The sequence below is a fragment of the Oncorhynchus mykiss genome, chromosome 11 (assembly GCF_057628025.1).
Source record: "Oncorhynchus mykiss isolate SJ-2025 chromosome 11, ASM5762802v1, whole genome shotgun sequence".
NCBI classification, from domain to species: domain Eukaryota; kingdom Metazoa; phylum Chordata; class Actinopteri; order Salmoniformes; family Salmonidae; genus Oncorhynchus; species Oncorhynchus mykiss.
The window spans coordinates 73,778,436-73,796,530 of record NC_143032.1 but is presented as its reverse complement, the minus strand read 5'-3'; the positions used below and the strand labels follow the sequence as shown (position 1 = coordinate 73,796,530).

The window sequence follows — 18,095 nt, the reverse complement described above, 5'->3', positions numbered from 1 at the left end:
CCGACTGATGTGTTTTTTTTTTTGTCTCTGTCTTAATTATCTATAGGCCCTACTCAGACTTGAGATAATTGGACTTAACATGGATTTAAGTAATAAACATTTCCTAAATCTGAATCGGCCCTAGACAAATATTTTTTTGTAGACAGAATTCTACAAATTAGTAGTATAGTAGTTTTCTTAAATGATACTACAATGATCAACTGGCTCAAATCAATTGATAGGAATGCTTAATTTCTATAAGTTTTCATACACATTTGAGCCAATTTTCAGTCTAGTTCCATGTCTCAATGAGATTATTAACATTGTGATATTGTTTGCCTGTTGCCTAGAGCATTGTCCCATGATGCACCAATTCCCCCAAACGGTCCCAAAGCCCAAGTTCCTGTGAGTTAGTGTTCTATCCACTGGGTGGAGACAGACTCATACAGCTAAGTATCAGCAAGCTCATTCTCATCCATATTCAAAGGCTCAGTTTAGATTTAGCCAGCAGATGTGAAGATGCAATGCAATGTTATGTTAACATCTATAGATGATCCATTTGAATAACAATTCAATGGATGTTATGAGAAAGAGTGCAAGTGGAGACATGATGCAACCCACACACACACACACACACGCATAGACACGCGCACGCATCCACACACACACACAAACACACACACGCATCCACACACACACGCATCCACACACACACACGCATGCACATGCACACGCACTTATCCACACACACACGCATACACACATGCACGCATCCACACACACACACACACACACACACACACACACACACACATCCAGACACACACAAGCACGCATCCACACACACACACACACGCATCCACACACAAACACACACACACACACGCATCCACACACACAGAAATGTACACAGACACGCACATATCCACACACACAGTCATACACACACGCACACACACACATACATCAGCACACGCACGAATCCACACACACGCGCACACATGTCCAGACACACACACGCATCCATACACACACACATGTATGCACACACACACGCATCCATACACAGGCATCCACACACACACACACACACGTATCCACACACACACGCATGCACACACGCACGCACACATCCACACACACGCATCCACACACACACACACGTATCCACACACACGCATACACACACACACGCATGCACACACACACGCGCACACACGCACGTATCCACACACACACGCATCCTTACACACGCATCCACACACACACGCATCCTTACACACGCATCCACACACACGCATCCACACACGCACACATCCACACATACACGCACGCATCCACACACGCACACACACGCAAAATTCTGAGTGAGAGAAAGTGCTGCCCGAGGTCATCACAGCCAAGCCCCCTGAGAAGGACCATCTGGCTTGGTGAATTACAGGACAAAAATACACTGTATTTGGAGAAAAAACATGGAACATCCAGTTCAAATGATACACTGGCAAACCTATTGGGAATACCCTAGTTTAGCTACTACATCAATTAAAAGACTATTGTCATCTATTATTATGCATTTACAAACCTGCACCCAATGACTTCAGTATTAATAACTTTTGTATCCAATCCTTTAGTATGCAGTTCCTTCATTTTGCCATGCCAGTCTTGCAGTATAAAGCCATTTTATGTTTACAAGAAAACCTCATGTTCACATTGCATTGTAATAAATCCTGCGATGACATCTGTAATGGGTGCGTGTTGGTGACAGGGAAGTCAGGCGCAGGAGAATCAAACTTGGTATAAACGGAGTTGTTTAATCAGTGCTTCACAAAACTACAAAGCCAAAATACAAAATAATAAAAAGTGGGTACAAAACCCGTCGCGCACCAACACATAATACACAAACATACAATCAAACATGACATGAGGGGAAACAGAGGGTTAAATACACAACATGTAATTGATGGGATTGGAACCAGGTGTGAAGGAAGACAAGACAAAACCAATGGAAAATGAAAAATGGATCAGTGATAGCTAGAAGGTCGGTGACGTCGACCGCCGAACACCGCCCGAACAAGCAGAGGGCCGACTTCGGCGGAAGTCGTGACAACATCTGCAATGTTGTGGACGATAACCCTCTGATTACATTTATGCTAATTTACATGAGCTGCATCTGAAGTCAGACGGGATTGTATTTATTTCGATGTTAACAAACCACTTTCTGATTCAAATCAAATCAATTTATGTGAAGGTATTTACCCCCTTGGCATTTTCCCTATTTTGTTGCCTTACAACCTGGAATTAAAATAGATTTTGGTGTACAGGAATCTTTAAGTCATACCACAGATTCTCAATTAGATTGAGGTCTGGGTTTTGATTAGGCCATTCCAAGACATTTAAATGTTTCCCCTTAAACGACTTCAGTGTTGCTTTAGCAGTATGCTTAGGGTCATTGTCCTGCTGGAAGGCGAACCTCCGTCCCCGTCTCAAATCTCTGGAAGACTGAAACAGGTTTCCCTCAAGAATTTCCCTGTATTTAGCTCCATCATTCCTTCAATTCTGACCAGTTTCTCAATCCCTGCTGATGTAAAACATCTCCACAGCATGATGCTTCCACCATGCTTCACTGTGGGGATGTTATTCTCGGGGTGATGAGAGGTGTTGGGTTTGTGCCAGACATTGCGTTTTCCTTGATGGTCCTAAATCTCAATTTTAGTCTCATCTGACCAGGCTACCTTCTTCCATATGTTTGGGGAGTCTCATACATGCTTTTTGGCGAACACCAAACATGTTTGCTTATTTTTCTCTTGAAGCATTGGCTTTTTTCTTGCCACTCTTCTGTAAAGCCTAGCTGTGTGGAGTGTATGGCTGAAAGTGGTCCTATGGACAGACTCCAATCTCTGCTGTGGAGCTTTGCAGCTCCTTCAGGGTTATCTTTGGTCTCATTGTTGCCTCTCTGATTAAATCCCTATAATAAGTTATAAGTTTTAGAAACAAGTCATTTTTAAAATTTCACTTCACCAATTTGGGCTATTTTGTGTATGTCCATTACATGAAATCCAAATAAAAATCCATTTAAATTACAGGTTGTAATGCAACAAAATAGGAAAAACAACTAGGGGGATGAATAATTTAGCAAGGCACTGTAGGTAGGGCTGAAGTGACTGTGCATAGATAACAAACATCGAGTAACAGCATTGTAAAGAAAAAAGGGGGAGGTCAATGCCAATAGTCCAGGTGGTCATTTGATTAGTTGTTCAGCATTCTTATGGCCTGGCAGTTGAAGCTGTTAAGAAGCCTTTTGGACCTAGACTTAGTGCTCCGGTATCACTTGCGTGAGTTAGCAGAGAGAACAGTCTATGACTTGCATTGCTGGAGTCTTTGATACTTTTTTGGACCTTCCTCTGACACTGCCTAGTATAGAGGTCCTGCATGGCAGGAAGCTTGGTCCCAGTGATGTACTGGGCCATACGCACTACCCTCTGTAGCGCCTTATGATCTGATTCCAGGCAGTTGCCATACCAGGTAGTATTACCAGGTAGTATTACCAGGTAGTATTACCAGGTAGTATTACCAGGTAGTATTGCTCTCAGTGGTGCAGCTTCAGAACCTTTTGAGGATCTGGGGACTTTTCCTGAAGGAGAATAGGTGTTGTCATGCCGTCTTCACAATTGTCTTGGTGTGTTTGGACCATGATAGTTTGTTAGTGATGTGGACATCAAGGAAGCTTGAAGCTCTCGACCCGCTCCAATACAGCCCCGTCAGTGTGAATGGGCGCGTGTTTATCCCTCCTTTTCCTATTGTTCATGATCAGCTCTGTTTTGCTCGCTTTATAGGGAGAGGTTGTTATCCTGGCACCACACTTCCAGGTCTCTGATATGCTGTCTCATTGTTGTCGGTGATCAGGCCTACCACTGTTGTGCCATCAGCAAACTTAATGACAGTGTTGGAGTCATGTTTGGCCACGCAGTCGTTGGTGAACAGGGAGTACAGGAGGAGACTAAGCATGCACCCCTGAGGGGCCACCGTGTTGAGGATCAGCGTGGCAAATGTGTTGTTGCCTACCCTTACCACGTGGGGGCAGCCAGTCAGTAAGTCAGGGATCCAGTTGCAGAGGGAGTTGTTAAGTCCAAGGGTCCTTAGCTTAGTAACTGTGCACATAACTTTTCATGATTTAAAAGTAATTACCGATTGAGCCGACATATGCAGCGTTTACCATGAATGCAGTCTCTGTGAAAGCAGAAACATTGCTTTTAAAAGTCAATCCCGCTATAACGCTGATCTCCTGAGCTATAGTTGAATTGAGCCCTTTATCTCTTTGAAAATAACATGATAGTTGGATAGTTGTGGACAGGCTATGTGCACAATGCACACTGCCCACAAAATAAGATGGAAACTGAGCTGCACTTCCTAACCTCCTGCCCAATGTATGACCATATTAGAGACACATATTTCCCTCAGATTACACAGATCCACAAAGAATTCGAAAACAAACCCAATTTTGATAAACTCCCATATCTACTGGGTGAAATTCCATAGTGTGCCATCACAGCAACAATATTTGTGACCTGTTGCCACAAGAAAAGGGCAACCAGTGAAGAACAAACCACAAATACAAATGTAAATACAACCCATATTTATGATTATTTATTTTCCATTGTGTACTGTAACCATTTGTACATTGTTGCAACACTGTATATATACATAATATGACATTTGTAATGTCTTTATTGTTTTGAAACTTCTGTATGTGTAATGTTTACTGTTCATTTTTATTGTTTATTTCACTTTTGTATATTATCTACCTCACTTGCTTTGGCAATGTTAACACATGTTTCCCATGCCAATAAAGCCCCTTGAATTGAATTGGATTTAATTGAATTGTTGAATTACTGAGTGTGACGACCCTCCCACTCTGTCTGCCGTATTCTCGCTTTGTTCTTGTTTCCTTATTAGGATGCCGGTGGGCGGAGTTGGGAGGGTCGTAAGCTACATGGGAAACACCTGGGCCCGGTGTGTCCCAGGATAAATACACCACTTCCCCATTCATGGAGGAGACTTGCCCCACCCATGCTGACACCTTTAAAGGTTTTGTTGTGTCTTGGTGGTTTTTGGTTGTTTTCTTTGGCACCTTTCAACACCTTGCATTATCACATTCAAAACACTCACACTACTGATTACACACACCATTGTATATTGTACTTAGTTTACTTTATTTAATAAATATATATTTTCTTACTCCTTATCTCCACGTTGTCTCCCTTTTGTTACAGGTTTTGAGCCGGTTCGTGACAAAAAAATAATCCCAAGCGTGTGTTTGGCTGCAGTCAATCTCTGATACATCTGTCTGAGTGCTTCTGAATGTAAAGGAGAGTTGTTATGTAACTGGTAACGGAGGTTTGAGTGTCATGGGTGTGTGTTCTGCAGCTTGTGTGCACACACACACACACACACACACACACACACACACACACACACACACACACACACACACACACACACACACACACACACACACACACACACACACACACACACACACACACACACACACACACAAACAGGTCTGCCTTTCACAGAGCTAACAGGCAGCTAGCCAAGAGGAGGAATGGAGCGTCAATCACAGTAATATTATTGGCTGACTGAAAGGAGTTTGGTTAATTTGGAAAGGAAAGACATGAACAGAACAACCTCTACTGAACCAACAGCATGTAGAAATGTGTGGACAGAATGTGTTTCTATTCTCTGAGAAGGTTGTTTTTGTAAATTATATTTCTGCCTGCAGTGACTTGTCAATCCTTTGCATGGTGCCTGCAAACCATTCAGGCATTGTACAGTGCATTCGGAAAGTTTTCAGACCTCTTGACTTTTTCCACATTTTGTTACGTTACAGCCTTATTCTAAAATTGATTAAAACCTCTCTGGGATACTTGTGGGATGCTAGCGTCCCACCTGGCCAAAAGCCAGTGAAAATGCAGAACGCCAAATTCAAATAAATTACTATAAAAATCTAACTTTCATGAAATCACACATGCAAGATACCAAATTAAAGCTACACTTGTTGTGAATACAGCCAACAAGTCAGATAAAAAAAAGGCTTTTCGGCGAAAACAAACGATGCTATTATCTGAGGGTAGCACCTCCGTAAACAAAGAGAGAGAAGCATATTTCAACCCTGCAGGCGCGACACAAAACGCAGAAATATAAATCATGCCTTAACTTTGATGAGCTTCTTTTGTTGGCACTCCAATATGTCCCATAAACATCACAAATGGTCCTTTTGTTCAATTATTTCCATTGATATATATCCAAAATGTCCATTTATTTGGCGCGTTTGATCCAGAAAAACATTGGTTCCAACTTACGCAACGTGACTACAAAATATCTCAAAAGTTACCTGTAAACTTTGCCAAAACATTTCAAACTACTTTTGTAATACAACTTTAGGTATTTTTTTAACGTAAATAATCAATACAATTGAAGATGGGATGATCTGTGTTCAATACAGGAGGAAATCAAACTGTAGCTAGCTTTCTGGTCACGCGCCTAACAGTACACTTGAAGTGACCTTCGTTTTGAACAGGGCTACTTCATTACACAAAGGAAAAACCTCAACCAATTTCTAAAGACTGTTGACTTCCAGTGGAAGCGATAGAAACTGCAAGAAGGTCCTTTTGAAATCTGGATTCCCAATGAAATCTCACTGAAAAGAGAGTGACCTCAAAAAAAAGAAATCTGAATGGTTTGTCCTCGGGTTTCGCCTGCCAAATAAGTTCTGTTATATTCACAGACATGATTCAAACAGATTTAGAAACTTCAGAGTGTTTTCTATCCAGATATACTAATAACATGCTAATCTTATCTTCTGGGGATGAGTAGCAGGCAGTTGAATTTGGGCATGCATTTCATCCGGATGTGAAAATACTGCCCCCTGTCACCAAGAATCCCCTCATCAATCTACACACAATACCCCATAATGACAAAGCTTAAACAGGTTTATAGATATTTTGCAAATGTTAAAATAAACATATGAAAAATATTTAGATAAGTATTCAGACCCTTTACTCAGTAGTTTGTTGAAGCACCTTTGGCAATGATTACAGTCTCAAGCTACAAGCTTAGCACACCTGTATGTGGGGAGTTTCTCCCATTCTTCTCTGCAGTTCGTCTCAAGATCTGTCAGGTTGGATTGGGAGCATCGCTGCAAAACTATTTTCAGGTCTCTTCAGAGATGTTCAATCGGGTTCACTGGCCACTATACCATAAAAAATAAATACATAATACATTAAATGTATTTACATAGCCCTTCTTACATCAGCTGATATCTCAAAGTGCTGTACAGAAACCCAGCCTAAAACCCCAAACAGCAAGCAATGCAGGTGTAGAAGCATGGTGGCTAGGAAAAACTCCCTAGAAAGGCCAAAACCTAGGAAGAAACCTAGAGAGGAACCAGGCTATGTGGGGTGGCCAGTCCTTTTCTGGCTGTGTGGAGATTATAACAGAACATGGCCAAGATGTTCAAATGTTCATAAATGACCAGCATGGTCAAATAATAATAATCACAGTAGTTGTCGAGGATGCAGCAAGTCAGCACCTCAGGAGTAAATGTCAGTTGGCTTTTCATAGCCGATCATTAAGAGTATCTCTACCACTCCTGCTGTCTCTAGAGAGTTGAAAACAGCAAGTCTGGGACAGGTAGCACGTCCGGTGAACAGGTCAGGGTTCCATAGCTGCAGGCAGAACAGTTGAAACTGGAGCAGCAGCACGGCCAGGTGGACTGGGGACAGCAAGGAGTCATCATGTCAGGTAGTCCTGAGGCATGGTCCTAGGGCTCAGGTCTTCAGAGAGAGAGAAAGAAAGAAAGAGAGAAAGAGAGAATTAGAGAGATACTTAAATTCACACAGGACACTGGATAAGACAGGAGAAGTACTCCAGATATAACAAACTGACCCTAGCCCCCCGACACAAACTACTGCAGCAAAAATACTGGAGGCTGAGACAGGAGGGGTCAGGAGACACTGTGGCCCCATCCGATGATACCCCCGGACAGGGCCAAACAGGAAGGATATAACCCCAACCACTTTGCCAAAGCACAGACCCCACACCGCTAGAGGGATATCTTCAACCACCAACTTACCATCCTGAGACAAGGCCGAGTATAGCCCACAAAGATCTCCTCCACGGCACAATCCAAGGGGGTGGTGACTCAACCCACTCAAGTGACGCACCCCTCCTAGGGACGGCATGAAAGAGCACCCGTAAGCCAGTGACTCAGCCCCTGTAATAGGGTTTGAGGCAGAGAATTCCAGTGGAGAGAGGGGAACTGGCCAGGCAGAGACAGCAAGGGCGGTTCGTTGCTCCAGAGCCTTTCCGTTCACCTTCACACTCCTAGGCCAGACTACACTCAATCATATGACCCACTGAAGAGATGAGTCTTCAGTAAAGACTTAAAGGTTGAGATAAAGTCTGCGTCTCTCACATGGGTAGGCAGACCATTCCATAAAAATTGAGCTCTATAGGAGAAAGCCCTGCCTCCAGCTGTTTGTTTAGAAATTCTAGGGACAATTAGGAGGCCTGCTTCTTGTGACCGTAGCGTACGTGTAGGTATGTACGGTAGGACCAAATCGGAAAGATAGGTAGGAGCAAGCCCCTGTAATGCTTTGTAGGTTTGCAGTAAAACATTGAAATCAGCCCTTGCCTTGACAGGAAGCCAATGTAGGGAGGCTAGCACTGAAGTAATATGATACATTTTTGGGGTTCTAGTCAGGATTCTAACAGCCGTATTTAGCACTAACTGAAGTTTATTTAGTGCTTTATCCGGGTAGCCGGAAAGTAGAGCATTGCAGTAGTCTAACCTAGAACTAACAAAAGCATGGATACATTTTTCTGCATCATTTTTGGACAGAAAGTTTCAGATTTTTGCAATGTTACATAGATGGAAAGAAGCTGTCCTTGAAACAGTATTGATATGTTCATCCAAAGAGAGATCAGGGTCCAGAGTAACGCAGAGGTCCTTCACAGTTTTATTTGAGACGACTGTACAAGATTAATTGTCAGATTCAACAGAAGATCTCTTTGTTTCTTGAGACCTAGAACAAGCATCTCTGTTTAGTCCGAGTTTAAAAGTCGAAACTTTTGATGCTCCTTGGTTGGGGTCTGAGCAGATTATTTGTTGCGATAGCAAATGCAATAAAATGGTGGTCCGATAGTCCAGGATTATGAGGAAAAACATTAAGATCCACAACATTTATTCCATGGGACAAAAATAGATCCAGAGTATGACTGTGGCAGTGAGTAGATCCAGAGACATGTGGAACAAAACCCATTGAGACGATGATGGCTCCGAAAGCCTTTTGGAGTGGGTCTGTAGACTTTTCCATGTGAATATTAAAGTCACCAAATATTAGAATATTATCTGCTATCACTACAAGGTCCGATAGGAATTCATGGAACTAAGTGAGGAACGCTGTATATGGCACAGGAGGCCTGTAAACAGTAGCCATAAAAAAGTGATTAAGTAGGCTGCATAGATTTCATGACTAGAAGCTCAAAAGACAAAAACGTCAATTTTTTTGGGTAAATTGAAATTTGCTATCGTAAATGTTAGCAACACCTCCGCCTTTGCGAGATGCATGGGGGATATGCATGGGTGATATGGTCACTAGTGTAACCACTAGTGTAACCAGGAGGTGAGGCCTCATTTAACACAGTAAATTCATCAGGCTTAAGCCATGTTTCAGTCAAGCCAATCAAATCAAGATTATGATCAGTGATTAGTTCATTGACTATAACTGCCTTTGAAGTGAGGAATCTAACATTAAGTAGCCCTATTTTGAGATGTGAGGTATCACATCAATAATGGCAGGAATGGAGGAGGTCTTTATCCTAGTGAGATTGCTAAGGCGAACACCGCTATGTTTAGTTTTGCCCAACCTAGGTCGAGGCACAGACACGGTCTCAATGGGGATAGCTGAGCTGACGACACTGACTGTGCTAGTGGCAGACTCCACTAAGCTGGCAGGCTGGCTAACAGTCTGCTGCCTGGCCTGCACCCTATTTCATTGTGGAGCTAAAGAAGTTAGAGCCCTGTCTATGTTGGTAGATAAGATGAGAGTACCCCTCCAGCTAGGATGGAGTCCGTCACTCCTCAGCAGGCCAGGCTTGGTCCTGTTTGTGGGTGAGTCCCAGAAAGAGGGCCAATTATCTACAAAGTCTATCTTTTGGGAGGAGCAGAAAACAGTTTTCAACCAGAAATTGAGTTGTGAGACTTTGCTATAGAGCTCATCACTCCCCCTAACTGGGAAGGGGCCAGAGACAATTACTCGATGCCGACACATCTTTCTAGCTGATTTACACGCTGAAGCTATGTTGTGCTTGGTGACCTCTGACTGTTTCATCCTAACATCGTTGGTGCCGACGTGGATAACAATATCTCTATACTCTCTAAACTCGCCAGTTTTAGCCAGCACCATCTTCAGATTAGCCTTAAAGGCCTGATTGGTGGAGTGCTACAGACATGATTGTCCTTCTGGAAGATTCTCCCATCTCCACAGAGGAGCTCTGGAGCTCTGTCAGAGTGACCATTGGGTTCTTGGTCACCTCCCTGAACAAGGCCGTTTTCCCCTGTTTACTCAGTTTGGCCGGGCAGCCAGCTCTAGGAAGAGTTTTGGTGGTTCCAAACTTCTTCCATTTAAGAATGATGGAGGCCACTGTGTTCTTGGGGACCTTCAATGCTGCAGACATTTTTTGGTACCCTTCCCCAGATCTCGACATAATCCTGTCTTTGAGCTCTACGGACAATTTGGACAATGACCTTATGACTTGGTTTTTGCACTTGGTTTTTGCTCTGCCATGCACTGTCAACTGTGGGACCTTATATAGACAGATGTTTGCCTTTCAAAATCATGTCCAATCAATTGAATTTACCACAGGTAGTCTCCAATCAAGTTGTAGAAACATCTCAAGGATTACCAATGGAAACAGGATGCACATGAGCATCATTTCGAGTCTCATATTAATGGGTCTGAATACTTGTGTAAATAAGGTATTTCTGTTTTTATTTTTAATACATTTGCAATAATGTAGTTGCTTAGTTATTATGGGTTATTGTTTGTAGCTTGATGAGGGAAAAAAATGTTTAAGCAATTTTAGAATAACGCTGTAATGTAACAAAATGTGAAAAAGTCAATGGGTCTGAATGCTCCGTATGTAACTCTAAATTGGATGAGGTAATTTTATACAAGGGTAAGTAGAATTAGGGTCCTATTCAATCCGTATCACGGAAATCCAGTGTTACAGCGTGAATTAAATTTAAAGGCAATGTTCCCGCTTCAGCAGAGATTGCATTTACGGCAGACACTACCGATGTCGGTTCAATAGGAAACTACCCTTTAATTTCTATCACGCAATCAGTAACGTTTCATCGATAGACTGAATAGAGCCCTTAGGTCTTATGCTAGTGTTGTGACTTTTTTTTGTTTATTGGAACAAAACTATGTATTATCAAATCCAAACTAATGGATGATTTAAATTGCTCTAATGTCTTTGAAGCAGTGCGTTTGAAGAGTCATGTAAAATTAACAGAGAGGAGACCAAATTAGTAAAGGAGGGTATTTTCTGTCATTGTCACAGACATGTTGATTCAGAGGAGAGGAGACCATTCTCTTGTGTCCTTAGGCGCCACAGGGCAGTATGCTGCCAATGGACACCTCCTCCCATTTACATCTCCTCAGTTCTGCCTCACACTCGCTCAGCATCTGGGTAGCACTGTCAGCCTCAGCCCCCAGACGGATACACAGACTCAACTCTGTCCTCAAAGCGACACCTGTTTGTTAGTCCTGTTAGAAGGAGACAAGGAAAATGTCCTTGAGATCTGGTGCAGTTTGCACACACACACACACACACACACATATGGGAACACCAACACACACACACACACATGCTCATTTGCACGCGGTTGCCCATGTAAGTACACACACAAAAAAAACAGAGGTGTTGAGTTGTACCATCACAGGTCTCCCACAGCTGGCAGTCACGCAGTGCAGGGTGAAGTTGTGTGGGTTGGCCACTGGCAGGCGCTGTCCTCTGTCAAGTTGTAGTACACTGCAGGGCGTGTATCTCGCACATGCTCAGTCTGTCTTTCTGACCCCTCTCAGAGTTGGTGGCACACACTTCTTGAGATGATCTGGACAAAAGAGCAACATGAAACCCTGAAACCGCTGAAATTAGGTCAGTTTTGTGTTTCCTCTCCTGGTGGTCAAGATGTGAACTTGTGGAGGCTGAGCTGATCTTATATCTGTATCTAAGGGAATATTATAGAATTTATCATAGCTCCTAGTTAGAATATGCAGTCAAAGGTGCCATAAAGGTTGGTAAAACACACACGCAATCTTAAGCCATTTTACAGATACATTAGATTTCTGTGAGTTTCTCCCATGGTTTGCATTGCACTGCTGGGTCATCAAGTGGATTGAGCATTTTGGGTGCAGAATTCATAAAGGAAAGAAGGGAAAAAATACCATATTTCATCTGAATTATCCGATGGGAGAGATTACCGTCAGGTAATAGTTGCAGAATGGATACATCTCCAGATTGGTGGAACTGGGTATGTTGTTTGTGAAATGCAGCTGAATCAAGGTAATTTATCCTGGTGATGGTATGTGATGGTATTTGGGTCCGGTGACCCAGAGGATCTCTGTGTCTCCCACTATGTCTCTCCCCTCAGGTTAGGACAGAGGGATCATATCTCCTATGTCATAGGTGGGCTTGCAGTGGGAGCCTGTGACAGCATTTTGAAGGGATGGGTCATGACACCTGGAGCATGGCAAAAGATGAGGGAACAATCATAATGATGTTGTGTGGTGTGTGTGTGTGTGTGTGTGTGTGTGTGTGTGTGGTCGACTAGGGTGTTGTACAAGCTTCTGGAGCCAGCCCAGTGCAAATACATGGTGATTAGTTCATCCACAGTTGTGTTAGTGCGAGTTTAGAGCAAACGTCTATATGCCCTGTAGCTTTGCTTTATCTTGGCCAGGTCGCAGTTGTAAATGAGAACTTGTTCTCAACTAGCCTACCTGGTTAAATAAAGGTGAAAAAAATAAAATAAAATAAAATGAAAAGCTCTCCAGCAGCACTGAAGGAAACAGGCAGTAGTATAGTGGTTGTCTGTCCATCTCTTCTTACCACGACAGTCATTAGGGAGAGGAGGTGTGCTTCCACAGGTCTCTCGAGGTGAGAGGGTCAGGGCAAAGCACTGAGGCTCCATGGTCCTGGAAGTAAACAAACAAACCAACAGGCGGACACCAAACAGACGTTCTGTAAGGTAACAGCAGGGTAATATGAAGGCTGAATTAATAGAAGACAGCAATGTGTTGCTCCTGCTATGCTTTTCTTTGCTTGCCTGATTAGCACTTCGGCCTGCAGAAGTACTTTGTGAAAGGTGCTATGTATACTATATATGTCATGTATTTGTTGTGTTGTGTTCATGTATAAAGTCTTACCACTAACGTCAACAGAAGCTGCAATGATTCTGACAGAATGTATTGCATGTCTCAGTTGCTATGGCAGCCTGCCGTCACCCTGGCCTCCCCGTTGCAGTGATGGCAGCCCTCTACCTCCTTCCCCTTCTCACAGGCCAGTCTGTACCAGGTTTAAATATGTATTTACACTCATCCCCCTCTATCACCACCAGGCTGTTGTTCCTGCAGGGCTGGCTGAAGCAAGGGTGCCTTTCATTCAGGTACTGCTCTATGGCTGTCTTCAAATGGAGCCTATTCACCCCAGCACACTGCACCTCCTTTAGCAGCTCATACAGAGGCCTCATCTGGAAACATGCACACCACACACAACATGGGACGAGTAATATAGCAAGCGTTTTCCCCAGATTTTTTTGCTCTACCTTTGTATGTAATCAAGCAATGATGCCAATAATCTCCCCAACAAACCGAAAACATTCCCAGAACATTAGCTAAGATCCCCATTAAGTTCACTAAAATGATGTGCACAACATCTGTAACAGCCGCCACAGAACATTCCACAAAAGTTCTTATTTGGTTTCCAGGTAATAACACAATGTACCAGTGATGTTTTCCCAGCAAACCAAAATTGTTTCTGTGAAAGTTCCCAGAACATTTGTTAGGTTGTGGCAAATGTTGTCGTAACACAAAAACGGTCCAGTAGTGCTGATGATTAGGTTTGTATGAAACATTCTGCTGAAGACCGTCCCCAGAACACATTTAGTCTGTTCTTTAAAGGTTCCCAGAATGTTTAATGAGGTGGTGGGAACATTGTAGGGACATCACAAAAGGTGTTCCCTAAACACACAAAAAAAACGGTCCAGTTGTGCAGCTGATTATACAATGTTCACTTGATGTTACAAGAACGCTCCCAGAACACATTTACACTTTTTTGGTTACTACATGATTGCATATGTGTTATTTCATAGTTTTGATGTCTTTCTCTATTCTTCTAGAATGTAGAAAATAGTGCAAATAATAAAAACCCTGGAATGAGTAGTTGTGTCCAAACTTTTTACTGGTACTGTAGGTCGGGATAAAGTCGATAGTCCAACTGTGGTTAGTCCAACGTCATCATCCTGTTGCTCTCTGATAGCCATTGAACTCTACCGTGGAAATATACCATGTGTTATAGGGAAATAATTCACTCTCTAGAATCCCCTTCAAGCCAGTCAGAAACAAGTATTCAACAATACCATGGTATAAAGACAGGGATTCCAATGCAGTAGACACTTTAGCTGCAGCTCATACAGTTACACTACATGTAACTTTCACCATTACTTTGGTGTCCAGCCAAATGCTAGAATCAAACTATACTATATAAAGGTAGGTTCCAAGGACGTCAAAAAGCTCTGATGGCCATTATTAAATACTTTGTTTTTTTAGTCTTGTTCACCATCTGTTGTGGGGCACCATGCTCCAACTCACTGCCATTGGGGCCAGCAGTGTAACCAACTGAGATGACATGTTCTAGCCATGGCACTCTGTTACTCCCACTACTACTGTATGTCACTAGATGTCACTACGTCTGAGGTGTCTATATTAGGACAGCCTCTGTCTCAGCTGGAGCTGATCCAGTCTCAGCAGGAGTTGCCTGAGTTGTCTCACCCATCTGTTTCTCTGTTTCTTAGTCGATGCTGAGTAAGGCGTGGAAGAGTTCGAACAGAGTCCCCTCAGACAGGTAATGGGTTTCACACCTTTTCACCACCGTCCTATAGCTGGCGTAGTCGTACATGGTGGGGAAGGTGGCCAGAACCTTCCAGAACCTTCTCAGACATAGAATGGTATCCTCTGGCATTGTTATGGAACTGAGCCAACTCCACGTCATTCTTTACCACCAATGGGTGGTTCTTCTATGCAGCAAAAAAACAACACTGTCACAATAGGCTAATTTTAACACAGTTTTCAAAAATGTAATTATCATCTCTGGAAGAAGAGAGGTGTGAGAGGAGAAAACAATGAATATCAAGTAAATAGTGGAAAATTAAATAAAACATAACCCTTGGTAGAAGTAGACCTGTCACGATCGTCGTAAGGAACGGACCAAAATGCAGCGTGGTATGTGTTCATGATGATTTTTTAATTAAAGAAAGCACTGAACACTGAATACAAACTATACAAAACAATAAACGAATAACGACCGTGAAGCTATAATGAGAACTGTGCTGACACAAGCAACTAACATAGACAATCACCCACAAACAAACAGTGAAACCCAGGCTACCTAAGTATGATTCTCAATCAGAGACAACTAATGACACCTGCCTCTGATTGAGAACCATACTAGGCCGAAACATAGAAATCCCAAAATTATAGAAAAACAAACATAGACTGCCCACCCCAACTCATACTAAATAACGACAAAACAAAAGAAATAAAGGTCAGAACGTGACAAGACCACTATAATACAGGTCAGGTCACTCTTGACACCCCCCTCCACTCCACTTCGCTGAAAAACATTTTAGCGTAAATTTCCTTCAATTCTACACATTTTGCCATAGGACATAGAGAAAATGTTGCAGTTTTAAAGCAAATCTAAACAAAACACATCACTGAGTACCACTCTCCATATTTTCAAGAATGGTGGTGACTGCATGATGTTAGGGGTATGCTTGTCATCTTCAAGGACTAGGGAGTTTGTTAAGATGCAAAGAAACGGAATAGAGCTAAGAACAGGCAAAATCCTAGAGGAACACCTGGTTCAGTCTGCTTTCCAAAAGTCATTGGAAGACAAATTCACCATTCAGCAGGACCTTAAGCATAAGGCCAAATATACACTTGAGTTGCTTCCCGAGATGACATTGATGTTCCTGAGCGGCCTAATTATAGTTTTGACTTAAATCTGGTTGAAAAGCTGACAAGACTTTAAAATGGTTGTCTAGCAATGATCAACAGCCAACTTGACAGAGCTTGAATATTTTTTTGCAAATGTTGTACAATCCAGGTGTGCAAAGCTCTTAGAGACTTACTCAGAAATACTCACAGCTTAATCACGGCCTGATGTTATTCTAACATGTATTGACTCAGCGGTGTGAATACTTATGTACATGAGATATTTCTGTAATACATTTTTCAATAAATGTGCAACAATTTCTAAAAACATGTTTTCACTTTGTTACTATGGGGTATTATGTGAGCTGGCGAGGAAAACAATCTATTTAATCCATTTTCAATTTAGGCTGTAACACAAAAAAATGTTGTATGAATACTTTCTGAAGGTACTGTATACCACAACATTGGTTGCCATTCATGAATCAAAGCATGAGTTTAGTGGAGCTCATGGTCATGACTTCTGATGATTGGTTTGGTTCCTTACCTGTGTTTTAGTGCAGCCGTCACACTCTGACCACTTGCCATATGATCCCCAGTGGCAATGCGCCGTTTCCACACAATTATTGGGTGAGAGGAGAGGAGAGGAGAGGAGAGGAGAGGAGAGGAGAGGAGAGGAGAGGAGAGGAGAGGAGAGGAATGCTGTGGTTAAATTCTATTTACTTAGTGTAAATGTAAAAAAATACTCTTTCAAAAAGACTGAGTCTAAGGATTCTATCAGATCCATGCTAGGCGACACCCACAGTGGTTGTTTTGGCTGTGTCGGAGAAGCTCCTTGTGTTAGCTTATCACGGACACACCCGACTTTATAATCTGACAAATCCCATGCAGCCGCGTTAGAAGTTCAAACACTGGAATGCCTGTTCTAATTGTCTTCACCTTGATAAGACTGACCTGTCACTGTCCCAAGCTATAACCCCCCCCCCCCCATCCAAATTAACATCAAAAAATGCATTAGCCTACACTTTCTAAATCCGTTTTGATAGTAAGGAAGGGAACGATTTGTAACGTGGATAATGATGAAGGGAGTGGTTTGTAACGTGGATAATGAGGAAGACAGTGGTTTGTAACGTGGATAATAATGAAGGGAACGGTTTGTAACGTGGATAATAATGAAGGGAGTGGTTTGTAATGTGGATAATGAGGAAGGGAGTGGTTTGTAACGTGGATAATAAGGAAGGGAACGGTTTGTAACGTGGATAATAAGGAAGGGAGTGGTTTGTAATGTGGATAATAATGAAGGGAGTGGTTTGTAACGTGGATAATAATGAAGGGAGTGGTTTGTAGCGTGGATAATAATGAAGGGAACGGTTTGTAACGTGGATAATGATGAAGGGAGTGGTTTGTAATGTGGATAATGATGAAGGGAGTGGTTTGTAATGTGGATAATGAGGAAGACAGTGTTTTGTAACGTGGATAATAATGAAGGGAGTGGTTTGTAACGTGGATAATAAGGAAGGGAGTGGTTTGTAACGTGGATAATAAGGAAGGGAGTGGTTTGTAACGTGGATAATGATGAAGGGAGTGGTTTGTAACGTGGATAATAATGAAGGGAACGGTTTGTAACGTGGATAATAATGAAGGGAGTGGTTTGTAATGTGGATAATAATGAAGGGAGTGGTTTGTAACGTGGATAATAATGAAGGGAGTGGTTTGTAACGTGGATAATAATGAAGGGAGTGGTTTGTAACGTGGATAATGATGAAGGGAGTGGTTTGTAATGTGGATAATAATGAAGGGAGTGGTTTGTAACGTGGATAATGATGAAGGGAGTGGTTT

General features: G+C 42.4%; 1 pseudogene; it reads right to left on the bottom strand.

Annotated features, from left to right (window-relative positions):
* Positions 1–11,648: 11,648 nt before the first annotated feature.
* On the bottom strand, positions 11,649–12,453 carry LOC110536646 (complement component C7-like; annotated as a pseudogene).
* Between the last annotated feature and the right edge of the window lie 5,642 nt (positions 12,454–18,095).